The sequence below is a fragment of the Leucopleurus acutus genome, assembly GCF_964270905.1.
Source record: "Leucopleurus acutus genome assembly, chromosome: 1".
NCBI lineage: Eukaryota > Metazoa > Chordata > Mammalia > Artiodactyla > Delphinidae > Leucopleurus > Leucopleurus acutus.
Window position 1 is genome coordinate 161,665,958 of NC_139142.1, and position 21,829 is coordinate 161,687,786.

General features: G+C 38.1%; 1 protein-coding gene across 6 annotated transcripts in view; it reads left to right on the plus strand.

The window, feature by feature from the left end:
- AKAP13 (A-kinase anchoring protein 13) overlaps nucleotides 1–21,829 on the plus strand; it is a 343,180-nt gene that overhangs the window by 32,310 nt on the left and 289,041 nt on the right. The window lies entirely within an intron of this gene.

Below are 21,829 nucleotides of genomic sequence, written 5' to 3' on the forward strand. Positions count from 1 at the left end.
GCAGTGAACGTGAGGTTAGCACTGTCTGTCTGATCCTAGGCTCTTGGGTTATTTGCTGAGAGCATCAGGTGACAGAAAAGCAAGTGTGAAAGCAGATTGAGAAAAGGGGAAGCTACCCCACCCACGCACCCTGCACAGGAGTGTATATTGCCAGTTTCCACTCTGGATGGTGTACAGTAAGGCCCTCGCATTTGGGATCATCTGCAGAACGCTTGTTTCTGCTTGCTAGGTTTGCTGACCGAGAGAACTTCACAAGTGTTTGTACTTTCAGTGTCCCAGATGCTTAAGCAGCTTGACTTTCTACTGTTTAGATACTTCAAAATTGTCTTTGTAAATTTGTTTTGAAAGTAATTATATGAACTTTATTTATATTACACATTATACCTCTTTATTAAAGACTGTATATTTGTTATACTTTATTATAATTATTAAACTCTCATTGTTTTCTTTCTTTGTAACCGCCTCAATGGAAATGGAAATATGAGTACCTATTTTAGCCCAAAGAGCAGGGAAAGGAGGTGTAATTCTTTTTTTCATATTTTGGTCTTCACCAACTTGTTTTATTCCCAGGTTTCTCATAATGTGCTTTCAAACCAAAGTCTTCCATTTGCTCAGCACTGCTGTTGCCAGTGTGTAATTGGAACTTGTCCTTTGGATTTGTATTATGTAAATAGGCTTTGACAGGGGCAAATTTAAACTGTTGTAAAGATTGCATATTTATTTCTAAAACTGTATTTTGCGGTAGAATTGAATTGCTAATTGTGTTGAAGGATTTTTAAAATGAGGGGAAAATAAAACGAAAACTTATGAATAGTTGCACAGTAAAAAAAAAAATAGAAGAGGAAAATATGAACATTGTGCATTTTGCCTCTGAACTGGTCAGTAGCTGTTCATTCCAATGATAATTAACAAAAAAGATTCCCAGACATAAATGAAAATGAGTTTTAGTGGGATGTAGCTGCTTATATATAGAATGAAGATGGAAAACGTACTATAAATATAAATGATACGGCTTCAGAGTGTTCCTTTATTTAGTAATTTGGGAAGAGTTAGGGAGCTCCAGAATTGGCTAAGCAAGTTGGTGTACTACATATTTTGTTAATTCTTATGTCAGAATGCCTTTTCTTGGTGTGGGTGCATTTCTAAGATGAATGGTTAATTTGTACTTGGTTCTTTTCAATGACTGTCTTTGAGCAAATGACAAATTGAAAAGATGTCCTAACTCTGAGACTGCTGGCATATGCTTGAGACTTTTTCTTCTTTCAGCTTTCCCATTGTATTTGGGAAGTATATGACTGGATGTCACCTACACGGCTTGGGAGAAGGGTTAGCTTCTGTTTTCTAAATTTGATTCTGGGCTTTGTATTATGTAGGATTGCGGCTTTTTGATGAGGAAAAAAAACCTTACTTGTAACCTCAGAGTGTGATGAAGGGTGTCGTGTGAAGTTTTTTGGTTGAGTTCTCTGGGGTTGGGATGTTTTGTTTGTTAAATTTTAGTTTCAGGGGTGGGGTGGTAGTCAAGTTATTCTAGAAATTGATCATTTTTCTTTGGTTAGTCTCCTGAGAAACTTCAGAGAGAAATGACTTTTTAAAGTGAGATACGAGTAGATACATTATTAGCTCCTAAAATGTGATGGGAGGTGTTTGAGCTGGTGCTTTGAGTAAGCTCAGAATTCATGGGTCAAGGCAGATTTGTAAACAGAAGGATGTTGAGTCAGTATGTTAAGTGGCATTAGAAAGATTTGAACAAAGGTGGAAACAGATGATAGAGCAACTTTATCTGCGTTGAGGAGTTGAGGAGGGAAGGAGGGAAGTAGAGTTGACCTTTGAATAACACTGTTTTGGACTATGTGGGTCCACTTATATGTGGATTTTTTTCAATAGTAAATATTTCAGTACTACATGGTCCGTGAATGTGGAACCGTGGATACCAAGGAACATATACATTGGGCCGACTATAAGCTATATGCCGATTTTCAGCTTTGCCGAGGATCAGTGCCCCTAACCCATGCGTTGTTCAAGGGTCACCTATACAGTCTAAAACCTTGAAAGTGTTAAAGAAGAATGGGATGAGGTTATCCTTTTATAAATTCAGAGTTCACTGGACTGCTAGGCACTTAAGAATTATTCTAAACAACTATTCTTTGTGCAGTTTATGTTTACCTCTGTGATAGGTGCTTGAGGAAGGAGTTACAAAAGAAATATGTGGTGGTCTTGCCTCAGTAATTTTTTGGAGCAGCCTGATTAACTTTGGGTTCAAGACTGTGGTGTGGGTAGCCAGATACTTTGGCAGACTGGTGCCCTTTTGTTCATTCTGTTCATTTCTCCCCTTCCTGCTATTAAATTGCTTTGGAAATCATCCATCTCATTAATGTAAAATCACACCTTATACCTCTCGCCATTAGTACCCATGGGCATGAGTGGTAGCCACAACAATTTTAGGGACTTCAGTGGTCAATGAGTGTGTCCAAGGTGCTTAATTTCTTCTACAATTAACTAGTTTTAGTGGGGAAAAGGAAATTTGAGAGCTTTTGGGTGACTTGCTGTAACTTACAGGACATGTAAAGTATCACATTGTATCATGATAGATTATCAGAATTTTGGTGTATGTTGGAATGTTAGAAATAGTGTCAAGGTCATTCTCCTGAAAATCGACCCATCTGAAAACCAGTATGTTTGCGCTAGTCCATTCTCACCAAGGCCATGGTTTCCATGTTCATTCTTCTTCCTCCCTCTCCATTAAAAGATATAAATTTTAGGCATCCTCTACACACACTCCTTTAAAATTGTACTGTAACTTGGAAGACGACCTGTCCTTTAAGGGTTATGTACTTAATAGAATTGACATTTGTTATCTGTGGTGGAGTATGATATGTTAACATCATAGAGATGTACTAGGTTTCAATATGAAATATGGGATTTTTTTTAACATCTTTATTGAAGTATTATTGCTTTACAATGGTGTGTCAGTTTTTGCTTTATAACAAGGTGAATCAGCTATACATATACATATATCCCCGTATCTCCTCCCTCTTGCGTCTCCCTCCCACCCCTCTAGGTGGTCACAAAGCACTGAGCTGATCTCCCTGTGCTATGTGACTGCTTCCCACTAAGCTACCTGTTTTGCATTTGGTAGTGTATATATGTCCATGCCACTCTCTCACTTTGTCCCAGCTTACCCTTCCCCCTCCCCATGTCCTCAAGTCCATTCTCTGTGTCTTTATTCCTGTCCTGCCCCTAGGTTCTTCATAACCATCTTTTTTTTAGATTCCATATATATGTGTTAGCATACGGTATTTGTTTTTCTCTTTCTGACTTACTTCACTCTGTATGATAGACTCTATGTCCATCTACCTCACTACAAATAACTCAATTTCGTTTCTTTTTATGGCTAATACTCCATTGTATATATGTGCCACATCTTCTTTATCCATTCATCTGTTGATGGACACTTAAGTTGCTACCATGTCCTGGCTCTTGTAAATACTGCTGCAATGAACATTGTGGTACATGACTCTTTTTGAATCATGGTTTTCTCAGGGTATATGCCCAGTAGTGGGATTGCTGGGTCGTATGGTAGTTCTGTTTTTAGTTTTTTAAGGAACCTCCATACTGTTCTCCATAGTGGCTGTATGAATTTACATTCCCACCAACAGTGCAAGAGGGTTCCCTTTCCTCCACACCCTCTCCAGCGAAATATGGGATTTTGTTCACCAAACTGTCTTGCTTCCTTTCTTCCCAAAAGAATATTAATTAATGCTTAACTTGAACAACTTGATTTTTGTAATAAATTTTTCTTGTAAGCTTGCTAACTTATGAACAGCAGGTAACTTTTTCTTGCTGTTTTATTTGCTGATTGTTTAAGTTCTAGAATGGTATTAGAAAATTTTTTTTTTTGAGTTTTGAACTTATTTTTGGCTGCGTTGGGTCTTCGTTGCTGCATGCAGGCTTTCTCTAGTTGAGGTGAGCGGGGGCTACTCTTTGTTGTGGTGCGCGGGCTTCTAATTGCGGTGGCTTCTCTTGTTGCGGAGCACAGCGCGGACTTCAGTAGTTGTGGCTCGCGGGCTCTAGAGTGCAGGCTCAGTAGTTGTGGCGCACTGGCTTAGTTGCTCCACGCCATGTGAGATCTTCCCAGACCAGGGTTTGAACCCGTGTCCCCTGCCTTGGCAGGCGGATTCTTAACCACTGTGCCACCAGGGAAGTCCCTAGAATGGTATTAGAAATATTAATATGTTCATCCTAGGTAGGGGCAAAGCCTTTTTTTTTTTCCTAAATATATACCAGGTGAGCTTCCAATAGTTCTGGACTTAGAGATTTTAGAAACCGATGCGCAGGCTCAGCGGCCATGGCTCACGGGCCCAGCTGCTCCGCGGCGGCATGTGGGATCCTCCCGGACCGGGGCACGAACACGTGTCCCCTGCATCGTCAGGCGGATTCTCAACCACTGCGCCACCAGGGAAGCCCTCTCAAACCTCATTTTGAGAGGGATTTTGACTTTGCTTTTTCTTTGTCATAATTTAAAATTGCTATGTATGACCAAATGAATCGTTCTGATACGATTTTTTTGGGTAAAATTGGAACAGCATTCAAACAGTAGACCTTTAACTTAGAAGATATTATTTATATAAAAATAAACCAGAAATCACTGAAATGTAGTTTTGGAGTATTGGTCAGTGTTGTCGAGTTAATAAGTTAATCAGTATGGTTAAAAAGGGTATTTGGCAGAAACAGAAATGTTGAAATATAATGACAAGTCATGCAGTGTTAAAAGAACAGTCCTGGGCTTCCCTGGTGGCGCAGTGGTTGAGAGTCTGTCTGCCGATGCAGGGGACACGGGTTTGTGCCCCGGTCTGGGAAGATCCCACATGCCGCGGAGCGGCTGGGCCCGTGAGCCATGGCCGCTGAGCCTGCGCGTCCGGAGCCTGTGCTCTGCAACGGGAGAGGCCAGAACAGTGAGAGGCCCGCGTACCGCAAAAAAAAAAAGAACAGTCCTTTTTTAACCCATTCACAGACTTTTTGTGATACTTAATTTGAGCGCAGTGGCATCATTGGCAGAATTTGTTATCCTTTTTGTGTGTGCTACCATTTACTGAGTTTCTTCTATGTTCTAGCCATTATGTCCTAAGTGCTCATTAATCCTACCATGACCCAGTGAAGAAGGTGACGTTGTAGTTTCACAGAAGGGGAAATTAAGTGTAACTATTAATCAGCTGTTCAAATGGCACAAAGCCACGGGAGTTATTGGTCTTGGGAAACGAACCCAAGTCTGTCTGGCTCCTGCTTAGGTTTGTCCGATAGAAATATAATGTGAGCCTCATATGTAATTTAAAATTTTCTAGTGACCATATTAAAAAACTAAAAAGAAACAAGTGATATTAATTTTAATATTTTCCTTAACTCAAAATATGCAAAATATTATTTCAACATATAATTAATATAAAAATTGAGGTATTGTACATTCTTTTTTGGTATAATACTAAGTCTGAAAGTCAGTGTGTACTTTACATGTATAGCACATCTCAGTTTGGACTGCTTTTTAAGAGTTCAGTATCCGCATGTGGCTGGCTGGTGGCTCCAATGTTGGATGGTGCAGTCCCAGCACCTCTGCTGTTGCCACTACTCTATTCTACTTAAGTGTCAAGGAATGAAGAGTTCAACATCAGCCCTAAGTTTTGCATGTTTTTGATTGATTTCCGCTTATAGTGTATGATTATAGCATTGACTAGTTTAATAAAATAAGTCCTTAGAAAAAGTGGCAGAGTAGCCTTGTGGTCATGCAGATATTTGGTTGTCTTTCCCATATTTAGAAATTCTGCCCCTCTGAACAGGAGTAGATGATGTAGGTTAAAATAGTCAAGCAGTATTTAAAAGGCAAGTAATTACCCTTAGCCTGGAGATTTTAAGGAATTCAGTTACGTACTTATCCTTAACAATAAAGACCACAAATGACTAAGACCACTTTTAACCACAAAAGGGGAACAGCTGAAATAGTGTACGTGCATTTAAGGTAGATAGTTCAGCAGTCTATTTTCAGCGCCTACTGTGTACCAGGCATTGTTACATGTTTAGGGATTAAAATAAGAAATGAACTCTTAAGAATCTCATTCTCAAGGGTTTAATTAGAACAGTTGTTTCCAGAAAGATATTTTTCCCCCCATCTGATTGGTGTTGAGAAGAAAAACTGGGGGGTGATGGGAAAAGTCAAACTGTATATCTTTTGGGATATTGCACCATGAAAACAGTGTTTGCTTCAGGTACAACTTTTGTCTCACAGCATTGTAGGATTTCAGGAAAGTGCTTTGCAAATTTCTTTGTGTGCATTTTAAGAAGGTATTATATTGTACTGAGAGGGTTGAAATGTCAGAGCCCCAGAACAAGTTTAAAATACTCCCCTTCTGACAGTCTGTGACTTGCCATTATGTTGCTACATTTCTGTTCCTGGTAAAGACCCGTTGATCATGTTGATTAACTTGGTGTGCATTTTTGACTGAGCTTTTCATACAAGTAACATCCCCCAAAGTATGATTGTCAGTACTGACCTGTATATCATTATGTACAGGATTGCTTCGTTGCAAGGTAGATGGAAGTATAGGTGCTTAATCATTTAAAGTTAAGAGTTTGTTGCATTCTAGTTTATTTGGGCTGGGGAGGAGAGTAATGTTTTTCCAAATTCAGTGATTTTTTTGGTGAGAGGAAAGAGGAAATAGAAATGATTAGTTAACTAGCGTTTATTGTTTCAAAAAATTGAAAGCTCTTAAAGATAGTGGCATTTTGTCAGCGACAAAACATGCATGTGTGTCATATTTTCTGTTGCTAAAGGTCATTGCCTCAGGGTTAATAGGGCAATGAGAAGGGAAATTGTTCACTTCATTTTTTTCTCTGGAGTCACAGAGTGAAGAGGATGGGAGAAAGAAGACACACCTTTTATATTGTCATGTCATTTCTAGATGCCTAAGGGTGTCTGACCCTTGAAACAGTGTTCTTACACAGCAGTGGTAGCTTCATTATGCAGACTCTTGTCACTTCATTTTTATGATGATCTGCAGAACAGCTTCTTTTTTTCTTTTTTTTTTTTTGGCTGCACGAGGCATGTGGAACTGGAACTTCCCCCACCCAGAGATTGAACCCATGCCCTCTGCACTGGGAGTGCCTGTGTAGTCTTAACCACTGGACCACCAAGGAAGGCCCAGAACAGAAAGTCTGACCCACGACTTTGGGTGCAATTGTTGGGCTTGTTAGCCCAGTCTGTTACTCTTTCTGCTTGAAGGAATGGGTGCAAGGTTGTTACTGTTTATCCAACGTGAAGACCATTGCCCAGCTATTTGTAAAGCAGTCACTTGACCATCTCCTGAGATAAAAAAGGCAAATACAAGTTGGAAGTTGATACTTAAAACTTATACCCTTATTGGGACATGGAGGAGGAATACCCTATTTTACCAGAATATAACGCCAGGAAATTTTGTTGAGAGTAAAAATGTAGGGACCAGAGATACATTTTGAAGGGGCTCAAGAGCTAGCTATTTTATGTGAGAGAAGTTATCTGAACAGCATGGAATTGTAGAAAGGGAAGCTGAAATATAAAATAATTTTTCTTTCTACTCCTTTCTTCAGTATTGGAAAACATTTTTAAGGGTTTATACCTAAAAATGTTAGATTTCACACTTAAAGGGGTTATTGGCCCATTCCTAGTTTTTCACAGATTAGGACACTTGAATTACGTGGAAGTCTGCAAACCATTTCCAGTAGAATCTCATTAAACAAAGGTGCAAATGGACAATGACTCAGAAATCCAGACAATAATGATTTTGATTATGTTTGTGTGGTTTCTCAAGTTTTAAAAAAATGATGGGACTTCCCTGGTGGCGCAGTGGTTAAGAATACTCCTGCCAATGCAGGGGACACGGATTCAAGCCCTGGTCCAGGAAGATCCCACATGCCACGGAGCAACTAAGCCCACACGCCACAACTACTGAGCCTGCGCTCTAGAGCCAGCGAGCCACAGCTACTGAAGCACCCACTCCTAGATCCCATATGCTCCGCAACAAGAGAAGCCACTGCAATGAGAAGCCCGCGCACCACAAGGAAGAGTAGCCCCCGCTCGCCGCAACTAGAGGAAGCCCGTGCACAGCAATGAAGACCCTACGCAGCCAAAAATAAATAAATAAATCGATTTAAAAAAAAATGGTGACCAAAAAAATAGTGAGTCTCATAAAATAAGTCTTTTGTGAGATATCTAGGCATCAGAACAGTCCATGGTGCACATAGAATTGGTATAAATTAAGGGAGAATGTGCTTTAGATTGTGTTAGAGCTCTTGTAGTGTGCTAGAGACTCTTAAAGGGTGGGCAAAGCTAAAACTAAAAATAGCTGGAGGCTTATATGCACATTTGAACTTTTGAAGCAGCTGGAGCGGGTCTCTTAATTCCTTTACCCCTCCCAGCTGAATAGTTCTCCCTCTCTGTTAGCAGTTTTATTGAGAAGTCTTCACTGGCTCTTAGGGCATTTTTGAGAGAGAGATGTGAAAGGAGCTTGGATTAGAGCACAGAAGGTGGAAGGAATAGCATGGAACATTTGATGATCTCTGCCACTGTCAAAAAATAAAAGCAAAATTTGATTGGAGAGGTTCCAAGAGAGTAGCAGATGTTTTTATGGAGGGGGGTGTGTGTGTGTTCATGTTCATATATATATATTTTTCCTTTACCTTTCTCTCCTTCAGTCTAATACTTATTCTTGTCCAGACTTCGACAGTGTAATGGAAGAGGCAAAGACTTTTCTTCCTCTGTAAATGAGTTACAAATTTTCCCAGGTCCAAGGCGGGTAACAGAGGGAACTTTATAGGTTTTTTCTTTACTTCATAGGTTTATTAATATTGTTTTAAAATGTTTGAATAAAAGTTGATTTCTCAGGTTGCTGTTTTTCAGTTTGTATGCATTGTTAAACAGCTGCATTTTCCCATGTTGATTAAGGAACATTTGTTTTAGTAACACCACTGTCGCCGCTCTATGAGTGAGGTCTCCCCTCCTCCCACTCCTTTTCATATCCAGTACCTAGAACACTGCCTGGCACTAAAATAGGTGCTCCAGTATACATCAGCATTCCTAAGGCCTTTGTTACAGCTACAACTAGAGGATTGATAGGAGTAATACACATGATGATGGGCTCTATCATTGTTTCTCTCTGCAAATTATTTATCCACAGTCATTTGAATGATTACTTTATACCAACCATTATGTGTGGTCCTGGGATATACATTTTTAGGACCTAATCTCACCCTCAGGGAGTTTATTATTTTAGTTGGAGAGGCTAGACTAGTCAACCAACAACCAGCAGTATGAAGGTGCTGTGTTAAGAGTTTTGATAGTGTGCTTTAGAGAGTATTGGGGGGGGGGCACTTGACCCAGTTTTTCCATGCATTGAGAGAATTAGGTGATTGTTTCTTGAATGAAGTGATGTTTATGTTACCATGTTCTGAAGGATGGGGAGGAATTAGTTGGGGAAAAGTTGGGGTTAGAGTAGGAAAGGCTTGGAGACATGGAGAGCCTGTCCCTTGCAATGCAGAAATACTATATTCAGTTTTCAGGTTACCTACCATTTTGACTCATCTATGAGGAAGAGTAATTGGTTTTGTTTGGATTTAATTCCTGTTGTAATTTGAACAAAGCTCCTTTCCAGTGGAGCAGTTTAAGAAAGAATAAGTTATCAATCCTACCTAACCTAATTAAACCAAACCAAACCAAATGTTGCACCCTTCCCAGTATATTCCTGTACATGGTTCTAAATTAAGGAAAAAACCCATTTCAACTTTATTGTGGATAGAAGTTGTGTTACTGTACACTTTCTTATATTGGCAGCAACTCCATCTCAGTAATGCAGATGCTCTGTAGTAAAATGGATGACTGAAAAATACTTAGTGCAATATTTTCTTATTAATATGATATTGATACCTTATTAATTATAATATATTGCATGGGCAACATACAAGTGAGCTCCTTGAATATTGTACAACATTATATATATTCAGGTTTATTGTATTTTTATTGGAATTCCCTTTATGTTATTTATAAAGAAAAGCCTGGTTGTAAATGATAATTTTGGAGGCGTGTTTAAATTGTAAAAGATAAAAACTTACAGTTCTTGGGAAGTAATTCTTGGAGTATCAGACGGTATTTGTTCATTTAAAGAAGGTCCTCTAAGGACTTTAACACTTGGAAGACATAATCATTTTCATTCCAGGACAAAGGCCTCTTTGAAAGTATTGATATTAACTGGTGGGATAGATATGTTTTTTGGGGTGAGAGATAGTTTTGGTTTTTAAAAATAACCCCAAAGTTATTTAGAAACAAATAGATAATAAATTGCAAAGAACTATTCTGTGTTAAGAAGAAAATGAGACACATCTATAAATATCTAATGCTATTTTGAAGATCCTTATAAAAGAGAAGCTCCAAAAATACTTTGAACAATGGCAGTGTTGGTGGAATAAGAATTGACTCTTCCAAAAGGACCTTGAATAGGATAATCAATGGTTCATTGTATAATTTCCAATTTTGACTCTTAAGTGCTTGCAGTGGTAAATGGCTAGTTTGAAAATAAGAAAGTGTGGTTTTCCAAAAGGCTTCCCATTTCTATTAGGATTCTATGTTATCAAAGTCTTTAATATTCTGTACTGGTTTAGTGAGTAATAGTAATGGGTGTTTCCCTTAATTAATTTAAACGTAAGGTTTCACTGTTGCATGAGGCCTTGATAATTATTAAGCCAAGTGTTGATTAGGGCGGTGGGCAAAGGAGCAGCGTTCAGTCAGTGAGTTGAGAACTTAATCATCTCTTACAGTGAATTAATGAGCCTTTACTGTTGGGGGCCTCTGACATTACTGTCAAGGATCATACAAAAATAGGTAAAAATCTAAGAGAATTAAGTTTTTGTTTAGGCACTTTCACTTGTATATTGAGGTAACATAGTCTGTGGATAAATCTTTGTTTTTTTTATTTTTTTAGTGTAACTGAAGCAGTCGCACATATTTAAAGAGTATTTTCACACTTGGATTTAGGCTGAGGAAAACATAAAGTGATCGTGAAAATGTAAAGGAGAAAAAATATTCTGAGTTCTCACTGCCATTCAGGGAAAACTTGGTGGAAAATCGTACAGGATGATTTAGGTTTACCTGACTGGTGAGTGCAGTTTCTGCTCAGTTACCACATTTTGTCATTTAAAATCCTAAGACGAGAGAAGTTCTAGCTGTAGTCCTGTCCCCACCCCTAAATGTTTTTTAAAGGATGATGTATTGCAGGAGATTTTTACTTTATTCCACATCATACCCTCTCCTACATAACCGTCTCTGAGGAATTTTCTTTTAGGTAATTCTTGCGGCCATCACTTATGTATATAGTTACTTTGACTAGAGATTTAGATTGCATGTGTGAAATCCTGTTTCAACAGAACCTTGTTCTTCATGCTTTAATAGGAGTAGAGAACCCTGGTCATCAGAAATGTTGGGATTTGTTCTCCTTCCTTTTCCCAGTATAAAGTTTTGAGAAGTTTATGTTATCTTGAACTAAAAGCTCTGTAGGGTGGTTTTATGACAGGAGCATGAGTGGCATGCAAGGATAATGAGTCCTTTAGGCAAAAATCTGTGGCCATTTGTGGTTTGGAAAAAAAAAAAGTCCTTTGAAAATCCTGGGGAATAAAATTGCTTTAAAACTAAAATGTTAGCCATAAATGTTTAGTAAGTGCTAGAATATAATGTTGCAACTTGAAGAAATCATTGAAATCATCTTGTCCAGTTTGTTCATTTTATTGATGAGAAACCTAAGGGTCAAAGAGGTGGAAAGAGATTAAAATAGCATTCCAGATCTGATAAGACTAATTGTAGTAGAAGTATATGTAAAGATCTGCATTTGGGTCTAGAAAACCAGTTATGCAGGAATAGATGAAGGAGGTCTTGGGTTAGTTAGAGCGTTAATTGACCATAATAAGCGTACTTTAGTCATGAGTGACATGGCCATCAGAATTGCTAAATTCATTTTTAATTGCAATAGTAAAAGTATAATCTCCAAAAAAAGGGACATTGGTGGCCTCTTAGAGAAGAAGACCACACCTGAAGATTCAGACTGTTAATGTACTTAGTCCTGGATTATCTATTTTCAGAGAAGCAATGACAAATGAGTTTGTCTTACCATCCAATTTATACTCCTGAGCACTGTTTGAAACCAGATGCCCCAGGTCACTGACTTCAAGTGTTGTTCCTGGCCTCAGGAGCAAGGCTGACCTTTTACCTGTTTTCTTCAACATGATTCTCTTGCCTTTCCTACTGCCTCAAGATCACAGTAACACCTTTTACTTTCCTCCAGGCCTGCTCAGGACATGGTACCCTTGTTTAATGCTGTGAAGGATAGAAGTTGTTTCTCAGCGTCTTGTGGAGTCAGGCCCTGAACCTCAGTAAAGATGAGGCCTCTCCTCTTTTTTCAGAGTGGCTGGTGAGGGGTGGGTGTTAAATGGTCATTTGTGGGTTTGCATTTCTGCTGTTAAGGTTTCTAAAAGGGACTTAAATGTAAGGCCCAGAAATCTTTTACTTTTTGGCTTCCCTGTGATTTTGCATATATCAGAGATGGTAACTGAGGATAGCACTGAGGACTGACACACCTACAGGCCTCAAAAAACAGCAAACACCTGAGAAGGCACACATTCAAAAATGGTGCTAGAATGACCGTGTGGTCCTTTTCTACTAGGTTATCATCGTTTTTATTATTGATATCTTACCTTCTGAGTTTCTACCTGAGGAGGAAGGGAGCTAATCTTTATTGAACATCTAGGTAAGGAGCCACATGCTTTACAACTATCTCTTCTTATCTTATAGTAGTGTTCTCACCCCACTTATAGGGTAAGATAAAGAAACTGTGGTGTGTGAATGAAGTCATATCATGTAGCTAGTGGAATTGTAATTCACTTGTGTCTTGACTCAAAAGATCTTTTGTCACATTTATTTGATGACCAAGGAAGACAAATTAGTATATTTTTCTTGTTTAGAATGGCCTAACAACCACCATTCTTTTCTACCTAATTGTTTACTTTTATACTTGTTAGGCTCTTTATCTGTGTTTTCCCTTTTTCCCTGGTGGATTTTGAGTTCTTAATTTTTTTGAGTTTCTAATTTAGGATCACATGCTTCTGGAGTTTCCCTGGATGATCTTCTCCCTTCCTGTCTCCCTTATAAGACTAATGGTCCATCTGGAAGTTGTTTTACAGGCCAGGGAAGAGGGAAGCATGGGAGGTTATTCCCTAAACTGCTTCTTAATATTTTGTTTTTATTGGACTAATTTCCTTTACTGGTTGAGCATCTATTATTGACATGATGTGGTGCGTGGTGCCCAGGAAAATAGTAACCTCCCTTCTGGCCCTCAGGAGATTTAGGATTTAGTTTGGGAGCTAAAGTATGTACAGCTGGCATTGTGATAAGTGCCACAAGGCCATAGATTGTCTAACCAACCAACCAAAAACCAAATAAACAACTGTTTAGAAGGGGAAGGGAGCACAAATTTATACAGATATTACAGGGAGGCTGTGGTTCTCAATCCTGGCTCGAGATCAGAACATACTAGGGAGATTTTAATTCAGTAGGTCTGGTGCAGGGCAGGAATCTGTGATTCCAATACGCACAGTGATTTATGCCATCCAGGAGAATCTCTTAGTTCTCAGAAACAGGTTTGTTCTTATCTTCTGAATAAACCTTTGCATTTTCCTCTAGCCTGTACTTTAAAGTGGAAATAGTTGAACTTGAGTGCATTTTGGCTCATTGCCCTTGTCTAGTTAGTAGATCTGTGAATGTTATCTGTGATTGACTTAAGCAGAATTTCCAAAGTAGAAGTACATTCAGTCTTTCTAGGAGTTAGGTGTAGAACCTAGTATAGTAGACTTCATTTATTTGTATATTTTTTGGGATAAATTTGTGTATTTAATAGCAAAGCATCATCATCTTCTATAAAGTCTCATTAATTTGGACTCTGTTAATTTAAATTTGTATTTTGGAGGCAGACAGGCACCGTTGTTTACCGAGTGTGCTGATTACATGTTTTAATCCTAGTTAGCAGGTCAAATGGAACCTCTTATCGGTAATGTTTTATTGGCTCGCAATTTCAAGTTATCTGCATTAAAGTAGTGAAAATTTCTTAAGTTCGTTAACAGTTGTCACTAAATTATCTTTCTGAAGCAGTTTGAAATTGGTTGAAGTTGTAAACTCTGTTTTCCGTATAGAAATATGCTGACACTTTCTCTTCAGTTGTAGAGAGATGCTGTGTATGACTCAGAATCTTTCCCATCAGGGGAGATAAAAGTGATGTGTATGTTAGTGGCTCTTGGTAGGTTTGTTGCTTAAAACCTGTAAGTTATATTTCTCTGAACCAGCCTGTCTGATTTCCAGCTGTATAGTTATGTTGTCTTGAAGTTCTTAGTCATTCCTACACTTGTGCTTGAAGTGGTACTGTGGGCCTTTGTAGTGTTTCTGCTTTTCATCCTGTTTTAACATGTCTGACAGTTACTGTTTATCTAGCCGCCTCCATTCCTATCCTAATCATTACATATAACAACTAGCATTTGAATACTTACTATATACCAGGCATTATGCTTGATGGCTTTACACTTATTACCTTAACATTCATAATAATACCTATGTGAGTAGTATTGTTATTATCCATATTTTGCATATGAGAAAGTTTTGAAGGTTTAAATGCTTGCCTTAGGTCATAGAACTAAAATTAATGGAAATCCATGTCTGTGCTGGGAACCCATAGTTTTAACTTTGCTGTACCAGGACCAGGCCAGATCTTCATCATCAGTTAGCGTTATTTTGTTTTGTTTTTTTGTATAGTCACTGGGGATTTTGATTCCAGTGGATGGAATAGTCACAAGTGTATTACTTCCCAGACATTCACACTAATGGTGTAGAGGCTCATGCTCAACTAAGGACAGTAAACATTATAACATTGTTTAGAAGCATATTTGTTACAAATTTAGGAACCAGGTGTATCAGGAAAATCCAAAATACCACTGGTTATGCCATTATAGTGATTAAGAACTCAGGTTGGGAGCATTTATACCTTAGTTCTGCCTGTCCTGTGACCCCAGGCAAATGATTCAACCTTCCCAGTCCTCGGTTTCCTCACCTGTAAAACAAGGGTAGTACTAGTACCTTACTCCAAAGAGAGATTGTGAAGGTGAAATACTTAGCAGAGTATCTCGCAAATAGTAAGCTTCAAATGTTGCCTTCCTATTATGAGCCAATAGGAAAATCATAGTAGTATTAAATTTAGATTATGTAAAAGCTCTGAGGTGGAGATGATCAAGTATTGAGGTTCTGGTACTTTGTACCAAAGTACTAAGGTACTTTGTCCCTTAGTGTTAAGCAGACTTGTGTTGGTGGTCTTAAGCTCTGCTATTTCCAGCCATAGATAATTACTTCAGGAATATAAAAATTCCAAGTTCTGAAATATTTTAAAACATTTTAGAGTGGTTTATGTTTAAAAATATTCTTGCTAATATGAAAGTGAAGTAAATGGTAAGAAAAATCGATTACCAGGTTATTTTAGCAGAGTGACCTTAGGATAGATAAAACTTGAAAAATATGAAGTAGAGTTGTATGTGCTTGTGGGCTTGCATTTGGTAGGAGGGATGCAGGCAGAAGAGATGTCAAGTGACAATTATTGATCAGAAGGAAGGGTTGATGTAATTGTGCCTATGTGTGGTTTTGTGTATGAAAAAGATGCCTTTAATGTTAAAATGACTTTGAGAAATAGCATTCATCTAACCAAACTCTGTCATTTAGTCTTCTCTATAATATTTAAACACACTGTAAGTTTTCAAAAGAAAGCCATTAAGGAAAACTGTCTTGCCACGTAAGGTAGGGGTGGGAAACCATTTACTTTGTAAAGAGGACTCTGAACTGTGCAAAAATTAATTGTAGGACATCCGAAATAAATGATTTAATTGGTGATTATTTGTTTCAATTTCCATGTTTGAAATTAGAACATAGACTGTTTAAAACTATATAAGGAGCAACATGCTTATGTTATATATTGTGGTCAGGTCAGGGAGAAGGAAATGGAGAGTGAAGTAGACAGCAGATTGTTGGAAACTGCTGTGACAGAAAAGTTACCCAACGAGTGGCATGTGTATGCATGACCTTCTCTGGACCAAAAAGTGACACAGTGCAATATCACTCCCATCTTCAGGTCTTTTTTAAGTTAAAAGATAAATTTGTGTTGCATTTTTACAAGTACAGGAAGAGTGGCAATCTTCTCTGGTTGTATCTGGATCAGCTGATGAGCTGGAACAGACGATTTCTAAGAATTTTTCCAGCTCTAAGATTTTATGATTCTTTGTCATCATCTGATAGAAATAATGACTGAAATAGCTGAGCATTTGAAGATTTCAAAAGTTCAATTGATAGAAATACTTTTTTACTAATTACTTCTGAATTTCATTGTGAGGCAGTTTATTTTTTTATAAATTTATTTATTTTTGGCTGCATTGGGTCTTCGTTGCTGTGTGCAGGCTTTCTCTAGTTGCAGCGAGCGGGGGCTACTCTTTGTTGTGGTGCACGGGCTTCTCATTGCGGTGGCTTCTCTTGTTGCGGCGCACGGGCCCTAGACGCACGGGCTTCAGTTGTTGTGGTGCAAGGGCTCAGTAGTTGTGGCTCATGGGCTCAGTAGTTGTGACTCACGGGCTTAGTTGCTCCATGGCATGTGGGATCCCCCTGGATCAGGGCTTGAACCCATGTTCCCTGCATTGGCAGGGAGATTCTTTTTCAATATTTATTTATTTATTCATTTTTGGCTGCGTTGGGTCTTCGCTGCTCTACATGGCCTTCTCATTAAGGTGGCCTCCCTTGTTGTGGAGCCTGTGGGCTTCAGTAGCTATGGCACACGGGCCTAGTTGCTCCATGCCATGTGGGATCTTCCCGGACCAGGGATCGAACCCGTGTTCCCTGCCTTGGCAGGCGGACGCCCAGCCACTGAGCCACCAGGGAAGCCCCTGGGAGGCAGTTTAGATGAGGAGCTCTTTCCAACTGTGTTTCTGGGATTCTGTGTTTTTAAGTATTGAATGTTACATAACAGATCAGTTCACATTTTTTTTCCTTTTCAGTAGAATATATGAATTTACCTAAGAACAGTAGAAAACGGCTTTCTCTTTTAGCTGTCTCAACTCATTCTAACCTCATTCTAACTTAGCCTAACTTTATAGTTTATTTTGGCTGCAATATCTTGCCCACTTTTTATCTGCTATAAAAATGTATTTTTCCTTCCATGAGGGGAAAAAATGCAAGCTAACACATATTTATTTTGGATTATCTTTTTTCCCCATTATTTTCCTAACCCATTGAGCTCTGTTCATGCCTCTGCCAGTCTTTAAAAAAAGTTGATTCAGTTTGAGGATAGCTGAAACATTTTTTATGTAGGAGTGGTTTGTAAAATGTGGGAGAATTCTACTGACTTTCCTCTCACGGCATCATTCGGTAGCACCTTACCAGTGATACAGAGATTACTGTTGATGCCTTTACTGTTCTAGGATAGCTCTAGGTTTTGAAGGAGTAAACACAGTTTTACTTCAGTATAGAAACCAGGAAAAACTTTGTCATCTGAAAAATACCTGGGTGTATGTAAGCTTCATTATACGACTAGATTTTCATTCACTTTGCAAATTTGGGCTTCATGAAGCTACTATAAGGTGAAAAAAAAATGATCTATGATCCTGCCAGTTTTGCCACAGACTATTCTCTGTCATGCAGAATCTTGTTACTCTAAAAGAGCAGAACACTACTGAGAGAGAGCTCTGGGAAGATTTCCAACAACTTTGTTTCTTATGGTTGAAAGCATTTGCCATCATATTTTTATAAGGTGCTGGTGGTGGGGCTCTCTCCTCCCCCTGCTACCTCCCAGTTGTATAAGTGATACATAGAATTTGGCAAATATATAATAAAGGAAATAATTACCCATAATTCCATTACCTAGAGATAGTTAATATTTTGATTTTCTTCTAGTCTTTTTCTTCCTTGTACATGGTTTAAAAAATACATAGTTGATCAGATTATATAAACAGTTTTCTGCTTTTTTCCGTTTAATAGTGTGTTCCCATGTAATACAGTTTCTCGAATATTATTTTAAGGGATAGCATAATTCTATTGCTTGGAGTTATCAAATTTAATTGTTAGTAGATTAAAAATTTTTTTCCAAAGCAAGTTTTCCTTCAATTTTATCATTATTTCCTTGTGGTAAAGTAAAATTACTGAACATTTTCAAGTTTTTTTTATTACAAATTGTTAAATTTTATCTAAAATGCTTTGACTGCATTATAGTTAATATGTATCATCTGAGTAAGGGAGTATTTTGCTACATCTTTGTCATCAGTGGGCGCTTTTGTTTTCCTACCGTTTCTTGTTTTATAGGGGAAAAAATACAATGAGATTATACCTCTCTTAGAAATGCTATGACTATCTAGTCGGTTCATAAGCTCCTTGGTCTTCGTTTTAGGCTGAAACCGATTCTGGGGACTTCTTGATCATCCCTTCAATATTATTAGCTAAGCTTTGTAAACACATGAGTGTTTTGTGTTAGACCAGATCTGGAGTGGGTTCATTAAAACCAGGCTGTCACTGAATAGTTAAGCAAGCATTTGGAAATTCCCTGTGAAGGAAAAAGAACACCCAACAAAACTATCCATGTTTATGGTGTTCTGTGCCCATCCTTTGTATAGCTAGCAATTACTTTGGCGGAACCAGTTTGTGCATCCAGAAGAACTAGTCCAAATGTCTCTGCCCTTTATCAATGCAGACACCTGGTCATCCCCTCCTGTTGCCTTTTATTTTCACTGTAGCTAGCAGGTTTTCAGCTAGCTTACAGGTTACATACAGACTTGTTTATTCAACTTTAGCTCCGTATTTACTAGGCATATTTCTGTTTTATAGGTGAAACTCCTAAGTTAAATTTCTCTGCTTCTGGAACTTATTCATGTGTTCTGAAATGCTTCTTTTTATTGTAACTGACTATAGTGTAAACTCATGGATCCTACCCAGGAGGGACTTGACTTTGATATCATGGAGAGAGCTGGTGCAAAATCTTCAACAGGCAGTTGTCATAGAGATAAAAGAGCAATTCTTCTGTATTCATCAGTAGAAATTGTCCTATCTGGTATTGCATAGGTGAATCTTTTCTTTAATTAACCAGTTTTCAGTTACCTTAAGGTCGGTCAGGTGCCAAAAAGGAGAAAAGGAGACATCTAAGCAGTAAACCACCACAAAGATGTCAACATGGTGGTGCATCAAAGCTCTCACATGCTTTTATTTATCCTAGGAAAACTATACTTTCTCAGTCATCCAGTTACTCTTGTCATATTGCAATTTGAAGAAGGTTACTTACCTCTTTTCCTAGCCTCTAGCAAAGTATTGATGGCCATTCAGAAGCCAAGGATTAAGTTTAGGGATGGCTTAGTGTGGTGGAAATTGAAAAAAAAAACTTCTAAGGTGGTTTAAACAATGCAAGTGGATTTCACTAAAGGGGCTGAAATAGTTTGATAGCAAGAGAAACTGCAAGAAACATACTTAACTCTAAGCTCAGTAGTCTGGTGCCATTTGAAAGTTTGAGCATTTCTTTTCAGGTCTTTATGTTGTTATGTTTTTCACATATGTAAATATTTAGAAGGAAAAGTTTTTAATTCCGAATAAGTCTAGTTTGTCATGTGTTCTTTTGTGGGTTGTACCTTTGATGTCATATCTAAGAGATCTTTGCCTTAGCCAGGATCACAAAGATTTTCTCCTACTTTTCTTCTAAAAGTTTTACAGTTTCAGCTCTTATGTTTTATGTCTGTGATCCACTTTTGGGTTAATTTTTGTGTGTGGTGTGAGCTAAGGGTTTAAGTTCTTTTTTTCTTTTATTTTTTGCATGTGGATATTCACTTGTTTAGTGCCATTTGTTGAAAAGATTCTTAACAGTTCTTTTAAGCTGTATTACTACCTCTCAGTCTTGGATGTGCTAATGAACAGAAGCCTTCATTTTCTGGCCAAGTTAGGGGAGGAGGGAGGGAAGGGGTTTGTCTTGAGTCTTGGCCTTATTGTAGGGAGGTCTTGTACCATAGTTTGCTTTGCTTGATTCTGATTCTATCTATTAAGACATCCACAGGGTCTTTGTAAACAGTGAGTAGAGTTTTAGCCAGCTTGGCTTTAGTTAAGAAGATGCTGTTATCCTCTCCCTCTGAGGGTGATCATGAAATCTTATTTTAACACACAGTTTGGGTTGGATAAGCTTAGGATAGTATAAGCTGACTTGAACATTTGTTAAAAATAGTTTTAACATGAGAATGATGAAACCCTTCTTAAAACATTCTCTTTTCTTTTTCCAAACAGTTACTTCTAACACTGTAAGTAAAACACGTTTATTACAGAAACTTGGAAATTACCGAAGTATAAAGAAAAACCTCTCTTTCCCCATCACTACCATCCTGATTTTGGCGCAGCAGTACTTTAAGTTTTGTGTGGTTGGTATATGGACTCTGTATAGCATAGTTTTTGGGAACAATACTTTGTTCTACTGATGGATTCAGACCTGTTTTCTTGCATTTCTCATGGGAAGGGAAAAGATTAAGAGCTAATATTTGATGAGCATCTATTGTGAGCCAAGCTTTGTAACTTATTAAGCTCCATAAAGTATCAAAATTATATTATTTAAAGTATTTATTAAATTAAAAAAATTTAGTATTAAAAATGTATTCCCTCTCTCCATCTTCCCTACCTCCCCCCTGCTTTTTTTACAATCTTGGGTTAAATTATTTGCCCAGTGTCATTCAGCTAGTGTGATAAATCTGAAAATCAGGGAGAAAATGTAAGCATCTTTCATTTAAAATAGTTAACCTGTATTTTCTTTCATGGTTGGAAAGGCTTGAAAAGAAGAGAGGATGAAATATTTCTTATTTTCTTTCTTTTTTGGCTCATGTGGTCTCCCTTTTATTATTCTCCCTCAGAATTAGAAGTTACACGGTCTCCTTACGTCCTGCTCAAATTAAGGCTTTTTTCTCTTCCCCTTTCTGTGCTGTGCTTTCAGCTCCAAGAGCCTTAGTTTTAACTTTGGTACTGTTAGCTGAATAGAAAGATAAAGAAGAGAGTGAGGATTTTTAACAAGGAAAATCCCTTGAATTGGATTGATTTCATCAGCAATTATAAGTTATTTAGCATTAACTAATAACTAGCTGTGGATTACCAGGCAGACCACTCAGTTTCTTCATCTCTGAAATGAATCAGCTACTCACCAAAGATTTTTCTGTGGTACATCAGCATTTCTAACTTTTTGTGTTAGTGGAAACATGAAATAAATTTCTGGTGATAGGGTCAGGAGTCATTGCCATAAGGATGAGTATTGAAAGAACCTCTGTCTTCTCCTAAGTGCCCTTAAATCTCAAATCACCAAACCATTTGCATTGGAGTTAATGGGTAAGAAGTGTCAATTGCAGTGTACTCTTTCTGTGTGTGCACGTGTGTGCACGCACACGCGAGTGTGTCTGTATTGAACATATGTAATCCTGGAGCCTCATTTTTCTTCCTCCTCGTTTAGGAGGTATTTATGACTGTCAAGGCCTTCTTGACAGCTAGAATGTCCCATTGACTCCCTCATTTTACCAAATAGCGTAACTATTCTAATCTGTTGCTTATGTTGTTGCCATAGTATCCTGTCTGGAAACAGAAAGGTGGTTGATACGTTTGTACAGGAATCCAGATTTTTCCCCCCCTCACTGACATACGCCAGCAGAAATTTTTTTCTTGTGATTCACGCTAAGGCCTGGGGGTATAAATGAG